Below are 8,669 nucleotides of genomic sequence, written 5' to 3'. Positions count from 1 at the left end.
ATCATGTAATATCTGTATTATTTGAACTCAACTTATTAGTTAAATTACTTAAATTTATAATTAAAATATGACTAGGGATTATGTTAGACCGAGCTTTATTACCTTGAGTTTTGATGGAATAATTGATTGTTGGTAAAAATTATGCTTTCTTTGTGTGTCATCTTTGTGCTGTTGTTGTTTAACCCGTAGTTCGAAGAGATTCTGTACTCATGTGGATCGGGCCGAATGACTCAGCAATATATTTGAGATGCATCCATGAATCAGGACGTACGACCTCAGTAGTTTATGTACACGATTATTATGGATCGGGCCGTACGACCTCGACATAACTCGTACGTAGTATCGCTAGGAGTCGGAATATACATGATATTTACTACTTGACTTGAGATTTGTTATTTACTTGATGGTTCTTATTTGTTGAGATAGCACATGATATTTGGGGATTTCAATTCATTATGTTAAGAGATCATGTCATTTACCGATTCTTATATCATTGTTACTGTTGTATTTCACCCTTATTTATAGTTCTTGTACCTTATATTGACTACTAGTAAGTATCGATGTCGACCTCTCGTCACTGCTTCTTTGAGGTTAGACTAGATACATATTGGGTACGTGTTGATTTACATACTCATGCTAGACTTCTGCAGTAATTGTGCAGCTACTGAGGTATGTACATCTGGTGGCCATTCGAGCGCGTATTCCCATTATCAGGAGACTTAGTGCTGAGCTGTTCTCCATGCTCCGATCTGCAGCACCCCGAGTCTCCTTCTTGTTGCATTTACTATTTCCGTCTATTTCATTTCAGGCAATAGTTATAGTTGTTTGTATATTTTACTAGATTGCTCATGCACTTGTGACGCTGGATTTTGGGAAACTCAAGTAGATGTTTATGGTTTTTGCCTAATATTGTCACCTTCCTACTTTTCTATTTTTTTAATAATATTTTATATATTCATGATTCTCTATGCATTAATTTTCTTATTTAATAAAGCCATGATTTTTGAAAGTAATAATCAAATGGATAATTCACTGTAGGCTTATTTAACAACGACATTGGGCGCCATCACGTTCTATAGTGGGAATTGGGTCATGACACGATCTTGACCCATATTTTACTGTTGCTTTGTGGATGTTGGTTTATACTTGTGTTAACGTTATTTACTCTATGCTTTTAATGATTGAATTGGGTACAAAAAGATTTGCCCGGCAAAATGATGAGATAAATCCATATGTGAAGTGAAAAAGTCAAAGAGATAGAAGAAAGACAAGTGAAAAAGAAAGAAAGATAAGAGAGAAGAGTCAAAAGAGTTAGCCTGCAACAATATGAAAGAAATAATTTGGTACGCAATTATAGTACCGTCCTGCTGGCTGTTCACATTTTCACTGAAGGTTTCAATTGATTTCTTTACCTATAAATAGGCATCCTCAATTGTAAACCACCCTCATAACTTCTTTCTCTTCAGTAATAAAAAGTTATTCTCTGTGTGGCCATAGAGTAGGAAAAAGTTACCGAACCACGTAAATCTTATCTAGTCTTGTTTTCTGAAATTTATTATTTTTTTTTTTTAAGTATTTTTTCCTTCTATTAGCTTGACATGCTTAGCTCAGATACTAATTTTAGCTCTGATATTGGTTCTGATATTGATGGCCACGACTGATACCAGTTGTTAGGAAGCGTGTCAGGCTAACAGAAGGAAAAATAAATTTAAAAGAAAAAAAGCAATAGATTTTGGAAAACAAGACAAGACAAGAATTATACGGTTCGATAATTTTTGCCTACTCCACGTCCACACATAGAATAACTTTTTATTACATAAGAGAAAGAAAAAGTTGTGAGAATGGTTTACAATTGAGGAGGGGATGCCTATTTATAGGCAGAGAAATCAGTTGAAATGTTCAGCAAAAATGTAAACATGCGGCAGGACGGTATCAGAACTGGGTGCCGAATTATTTCTTTTGTATTGTTGCAGCCTAACTTTTCTGCCTCTTATTTCTTATTTGTATTTCTTTTTCACTTGTTTTTTCCTTTTTCTTTGACTTTTTCATTTACGCACATGAATTTGTCCCCTAATCTCCCCCTCAAACCCATATATAGCAAGAAAATAATTTAAAAAATTGCTATTATCTAGTGTGGCGCCTTCACATTATTGGTCTTGTAGGCCAACTGAGGAAGTACATAGACGCAGCTTATCAACACCGACAAATTTAGTTAACATGTCGACCGGGTTCTTCGATCCTAATATCTTTTTCATGGAAAGAGTTTCTTCATTTAGCGACTTTCGAATATGATAATGATTCGGCTTGATGTGCTTTAATCAGGAATGAAACACTGGATTCTTTGCAAGATGGATTGCACTTTGTCTATCACTGAAGAGCTCACAATTGTCTTGTTCTCTACCTAGCTCTTTCAGGAAGTTTTTTAGATAAATCATCTTTCTTTAGCTTATGAGAATTCCATGTATTTTGATTCAGTAGTCACTAAAGTAATACTTTTCTGAAGTCTGGACATCCAGCTAATGACAGTACTATCCAAGGTGAACATATAGCATGTGGTACTGTTTCGACTATTCAGATCACCGCCTAAGTTTGCATCAGCAAAACTTTGTAAGACAATATAGCTCCTTTTAAAACTAAGTGTCATACTTGAGGTGCCTTTGAGATATGGCAGAATCAATTTTACACCTTCCTAATGCTCATTTCTTAGATTTGATATGTATCTACAGACAACTCTAAGTACATGAGCTATGTCACGTCCAGTACAAACCATATCATACATCAATTTTTCTACTGCCCAAGCATATGGAACTTTGGACATGTACTTCCTTTCTTCATCTTTCTTTGGTGATTGATCCTTTGATAGAATAAGATGAAAACTTGTTTGTGATAATTCTAAGGTTCCTTTAGACCTGTTTCTTCTAATCCTCATCCCAAACATTTGCTTAGCTGGTCCTAAGTCTTTCATTTCGACCTCCTCTGTCAAATGTTGCTTAACCATGTTAATCTCCTCTATGTTAGACCATGCAATCAGCATATCATCAAGATTTTTTATTGTACAACAGTAAAATAATATAGAATTCATTAAGATTTTTTATATTAAAATAGTGGTCCATATCTCATCTCGTGAACCCATTATTATGCATGAATCCATCAAAAAATTTGTACCATTGTCGAAGAGCTTGTTTCAAACGTACAAACTCTTCTTCAACTTACACACAAGGTTGTCTTTACAAAAATTTAAAAACGTTCAGGTTACTTTATGTAGATGTCTTATTCAAGGTCACCATGAAAGAATATAATTTTAATATCTAGCTGCTCTAAATGCAAATTTTTTGCAGCTATAATACTTAGTACCAACCTGATAGTAGTTAATTTGACTACAAGAGAGAAGATCTCGGTGTAGTCAATTTCTTCCTTCTGTTGTAAGACTTTTACTACTAATCGTTCTTTGTATCTCTTCTTACCATCATGCTCTTCTTTGATCCTATATACCCACTTATTCTGCAATGCCATATTTCCTTTTGGTAACTCCATAAGTGTCCATATTTTATTCTTTTAAAGAGAATTCATCTCTTCTAGCTTCCATTTATCAAAGTTTATCACCCGCATTACTTAAACAAAATGCTATGGTTCTCCATATCAATTAGAAGTAAATAGTGGAGAGAGGGAGATAACCTATGTGGAACATTAGTGACTCTTTTAAATCTCCTTAATGTAGATTCAGGAGTAACTGACCTCGAATTTGATTCGAGTCCTGGCTCCAAATTGGTTCTGCATCTAATTCTATCTCTGAGTTTGGTTCAGGTTCTGGTTCTGATTCTGATCCTGATCTGGATTCGGCTTCTGGTTCCGCCTCTTCAATTTCAGAATAAAGTTGTAATCCCTCCAGCCATTATGTTTTATGAGATTTCTGCCAACTCAATTGTTTTATATGTCTGTCTGTCTGATGTCTGCTGGTGGTTGGTGCTACTCCAAGTTTGTCATTGTACATTACATTTTTGTTGAATGTCATATTCCTATGTCTTATGATCTTTCTATTCTGATCATCCCAAAATCGATAACCAAAATTATCATCACCATAGCCAATAAAAAAATATTTTTTAGCTTCAGGATTAAGCTCTATCACTTGAGTTTATATGCACATAAGCAACACAACTAAAAAAATTCAGATGTGATAGAGTTACCTTCTTTGTTGTCAGTACCTCCTCGTAAGTTTCAAAATTAAGCGGTACAAAGGGTCCCATATTTATGAGGTAAACTATCGTATAAACAACCTCGGCCCAAAAATACTTCAGAAACTCAAAATGTATTCTCATACTTCTCGCTCGAAGGTTTTGTTCATCCTCTTCGTTGCGCCATTTTGTTATGGTATTCCAGGCTGTCCTGATCATTTCGATCCCGCTCTTAGAGCAAAATGCTTTGTACTCTTGACTATCATACTCTCCTCCATTGTTAGAGTTTAGGCATTTTATCTTTAAGCTCATATGATCAACTTCAACTTTCTATCTCTTAAAGGTAACAAACACTTCAGATGTATTTTTAAAAAAATAAACTCATACCTTTCTCGTGGAGTCGTCAATTAAGGTGAAATAATAGTGTGAGCCTCGTGCCATAACCAAATTTCTTTTGTTTATCTTTTATGATATGTTACATAATGATATCCAACATTTTGCAGTCGGACATCAGATTTTTTTAGGCGAAGAACATATCGGACATTTTGCAATTTCCATAGCATCCCTTGTGCAGTCTTTATATGGATTTCACCTTTTCTGACAATATTCAAAGGTTCGTCATCTGCCAGATAAGCCTTCCCAACTTTTTAATGACATAATTATGCAATAATTCTTTGCATGAGGTAGAGTGAAAGGATGCACCTGATTCCAGAGTCCAAGATTCGACTAGTCTATCTGCATAACAAATTAGTGCATCACCAACTTGTTCGACATTTACATTTGGTTAATTATCATCCTTTTGTAGACAGTTCTTCTTCTTCTTTGGTTTTCTACACTGATTACTGTAGTAACCATTTTTATTGCAATTCCAACAAGTAATATCTTTTCAACTTTTAGATTGCCCGACACGATCATAATTTTGTCCTCTTTGGCCACTTCTCCCCTGCTTTCGGTGTTGAAAGCAGATCCTGGAAAATCACTATTCTTTTCGACGAATAACTTCGCTTAGAATCAAGTCTCTCATATTATCTAATTTGAGTTTGGTACTTCCCGATAAATTGCTAGCTACAGTTGCTATTGCAAGCCAACTTTCCGGTAGAGATGATAGTAGAATCAACGCCATGACACCATCATCAAATGTTATGATATCAGATCTCAACTGATTTAATATTATGTTAAACTTATTGATATGTTCCATAACTCACCCGCCTTTTGCCATCTTCAAGTTGAACAATCGTCGCATTAAATAGACCTTGTTTGAAGCAGATGATTTCTCGTATATATTTGATAACGGTTTCATCAAGCCTACAGAGTTGAACACCACATTTTGTGTCAATGTCAAACGAATAATACCAAGAGCTTGACGATCTGATAGATCCTAATCCGATTTTGCCGTATTCTATGGTTTTACCCGGTCAGAGGTAAGTGCAAATTTTCTGGTACTTTTACTATTGTGAATATTATTAGTATTGATAAGTAATAGTTTTGCACTATTCTTGCAAATAGTACACTAAAGCAATACCGTACTCTTCTACCATAGTTACACTGTCTGTGCTCTGATACCAGTTGTTAGGAAGCATGTCAGGCTAATAAAAGGGAAAAAATTATGTAAAAGAGAATAAATTTCAAAAAATAAGACAAGACACGATTTACGTTGTTCAGCAATTTTTGCCTACTTCATGGCCATGCAGTGAATAACTTTTTATTACTGAAGAGAAAGAAGAAGTTGTGAGAATGGTTCACAATTGAGGAGGGGATGCCTATAGAGAAATCAATTGAAATCTTCAGTGAAAATGTGAACATGCAGCAAAACGGCACCGCAACTACACACCGAATTATTTCTTTCATATTGTTGCAACGTAATTTTTCTGACTCTTCTTTCTTTTTCATTTGTCTTTTCCTTTTTCTACTTTTTCATTTACACACATGGGTTTGTCCTATCAATTGGTATCAGAGGTTACAAATCGTTGGGATTTTGAATTGTGACAGCTCTAAATGTTCGTACCAAATGCCAAACTGTGAACGTACATGATATATTGTATCTAGAATATTGAATACTTATTGGACTCATTAGGTAAACTAACAAAATTAAAGAAATTAATAGTAGTGAACTTTTAGATTGCAATGACTTACGATGGGAAACAGATTCTTTAGTTCTTCTTGCACATCCTATGATATACCATGAGCACTTTTTTGTCAAAATGAGTTTTAAACTTCTCCCTTTGTGAGTACTTCACCACTGCGGATGTACTTATTACCATTTGAGGGATGAATATACCTCTCAGGTAACTGATGGTATCAATTTCCGCGTAATATAATATTTTTGTCTCTGTAGAACATTGAAAATAACTTAATTCACACAAAATGGCGTCGGTCGGCCAGTCTAGAAGGCAAAACTTTCTCAAGTCATTTTCAGAAATTAGTTGACAGCCAAGAATTATATTGATCCCAAAAACATGGCGAAATAGCCATATAGGTAGTTTGCTTCAACGTCTGAACTGATATATTAGAAGGAAAAACCTCAGTCCCAACAGTTATTCGGTTAAATTAAAGTACAAAAATGACTGATAGAAGTATCATAACATACATACCATCAGATATTCTCGCTGAAATCCTTTCAAGATTACATATCAAAGTAGTTAGTCATCAGATGCTGCAGGTGTTTGCAGAGCTTGGCTCGAGCTGTTCTCTGACTATCCATTTTCTATGCTGCACCTCTTGAGATCACCAGTAAGCCTCATTTCCAATCCGAATCAGGAACTTTGGTGGGAAATGGCAGCAATGAGCAACCAGAGGTCTATGTGTGGGCCCGTGGGTAGCATGCGGATAATTTAGTGTGACAAGATATGTATCAGAGAGATTTAACAACAACAGAATGACAAGGGCCATGTATGAGTTTTCAGAATGCATAGAATTTATCATCACAGGGAGAGCATACCCTTGGGTGAAGGGCAATTATCATCATATTTCCTCAAGATTGGACAGATTCCTTTCCACAACAAAATGGCATGAAGAGTTTAGGTACATCAAGTTTTCTGCACTTCCCAGGATTGCCTCCAGCCATAATCCTATATTACTCTAATGTGGGGGAAGGGAGTATTTATAGAGGTTGAAGGTTTTAAAGAGAAGATAAAAGATTGGTGGGACTACGTAGGCCTGATTTTACTCTTGTAAAGAAACTGAAATTTTTGAAAGCAAAATTGGTCGAGTGAGAATACCAACAACTTTGGCAGTCTAGAGAGAAAATCAGACTTATGAAGTAAAAGTCTGTGTTGGATAAAATACATGAACAAAGGCTACATACTAAGGAGGAATTGATCCTAAAAGCTAGTGTATTTGGGAGTTGAACATGTTACAAAATATCAGCAGACATTTCTAAGGTTCTTCGGTTGAAATACGGTGACAAGAACACTAAGTTTGTCCCAGTAATGACTACTGTTCGCAAAGATAAAATACCATTGGCAAGTTGGATATTAACGGAGAAATAGAGGAAGATCCAAAGGCCATCAGAAGAGAGATCTTAGAGTTCAATTAGAACTTGTACACTCAGAGTGAAAGATGGAGAACAAGGTTCAACATAAATGAATGGCCAAGAATCAGTGAAGAGGAAGACAACATGGTTATAAGGTCCTTTTGGAGGAGAGGAAGTACCAGAGACCATCAAAATCAGCGCAAACGACAAAGCCCGGGTTCTGACAGTTACACTATTGAGTTTCTATCAAACATGTTGGCCAATGATTAAGGGAGACATTATGAAGGCAGTGGAGTACTCTTACGGACAAGGTAATTTTGAAAAGAGAATAAATGCCACTTACATTGCTTTTATCTTAAAAAAAGAATGGAGCCTTGGCATGAAGGATTCTGTACCTATCAGTTTTGTAGAGGAGCATAAACAATTATCTCTAAGCTCTTGACCGGAAGATCTAAGAGGGTGGATGCACAAGTTAATTGACAAACACCAGATGGCATTCATCAAGGGGAGGCAGATCATGGACGCAAGCCTTAATAGATAACTAGTCCATGGATACCAGAATAAAAAGCAAGACACCTAAAATACTTTTACAAGTTGGACATAGGAAAGACGTATAATCATGTGAATTGGGATTTCCTAATCAGTGTTTTAAAAGATATGGGATTCAGTAGGAAATGGCTTAAATAGGTATTTTTCTGTATCAGCATGGTCAGATTATCAATTTTGATTAATGGTTTTCCTGTGCGCTTCATTTCCTCATAAATGGGCCTTAGGCTAGATGACCCCCTTTTTGTTTTTATTGGACTATTGGTTATGGAAGGATTTAGCAGAATGCTAAGGATAGCCAATCATAGTGGATGGATAAGGGGCTTTAAAGAGGCTAGCATTGGTTTCAATATTATGGAAATTCCATTCTTTTTATATGTTGATGATACACTTGTTTTTTTTATGCTAGTGTGGAGCAAATAAGGCATTTAAGGTTGATATTAACTTTATTTGAAGAATTGTCTGGCCTAAAAGTAGAC

This window comes from Nicotiana attenuata, unplaced genomic scaffold, assembly GCF_001879085.1.
Source record: "Nicotiana attenuata strain UT unplaced genomic scaffold, NIATTr2, whole genome shotgun sequence".
Taxonomy (NCBI): Eukaryota; Viridiplantae; Streptophyta; class Magnoliopsida; order Solanales; family Solanaceae; genus Nicotiana; species Nicotiana attenuata.
Note: the sequence above shows the minus strand (reverse complement) of the source record.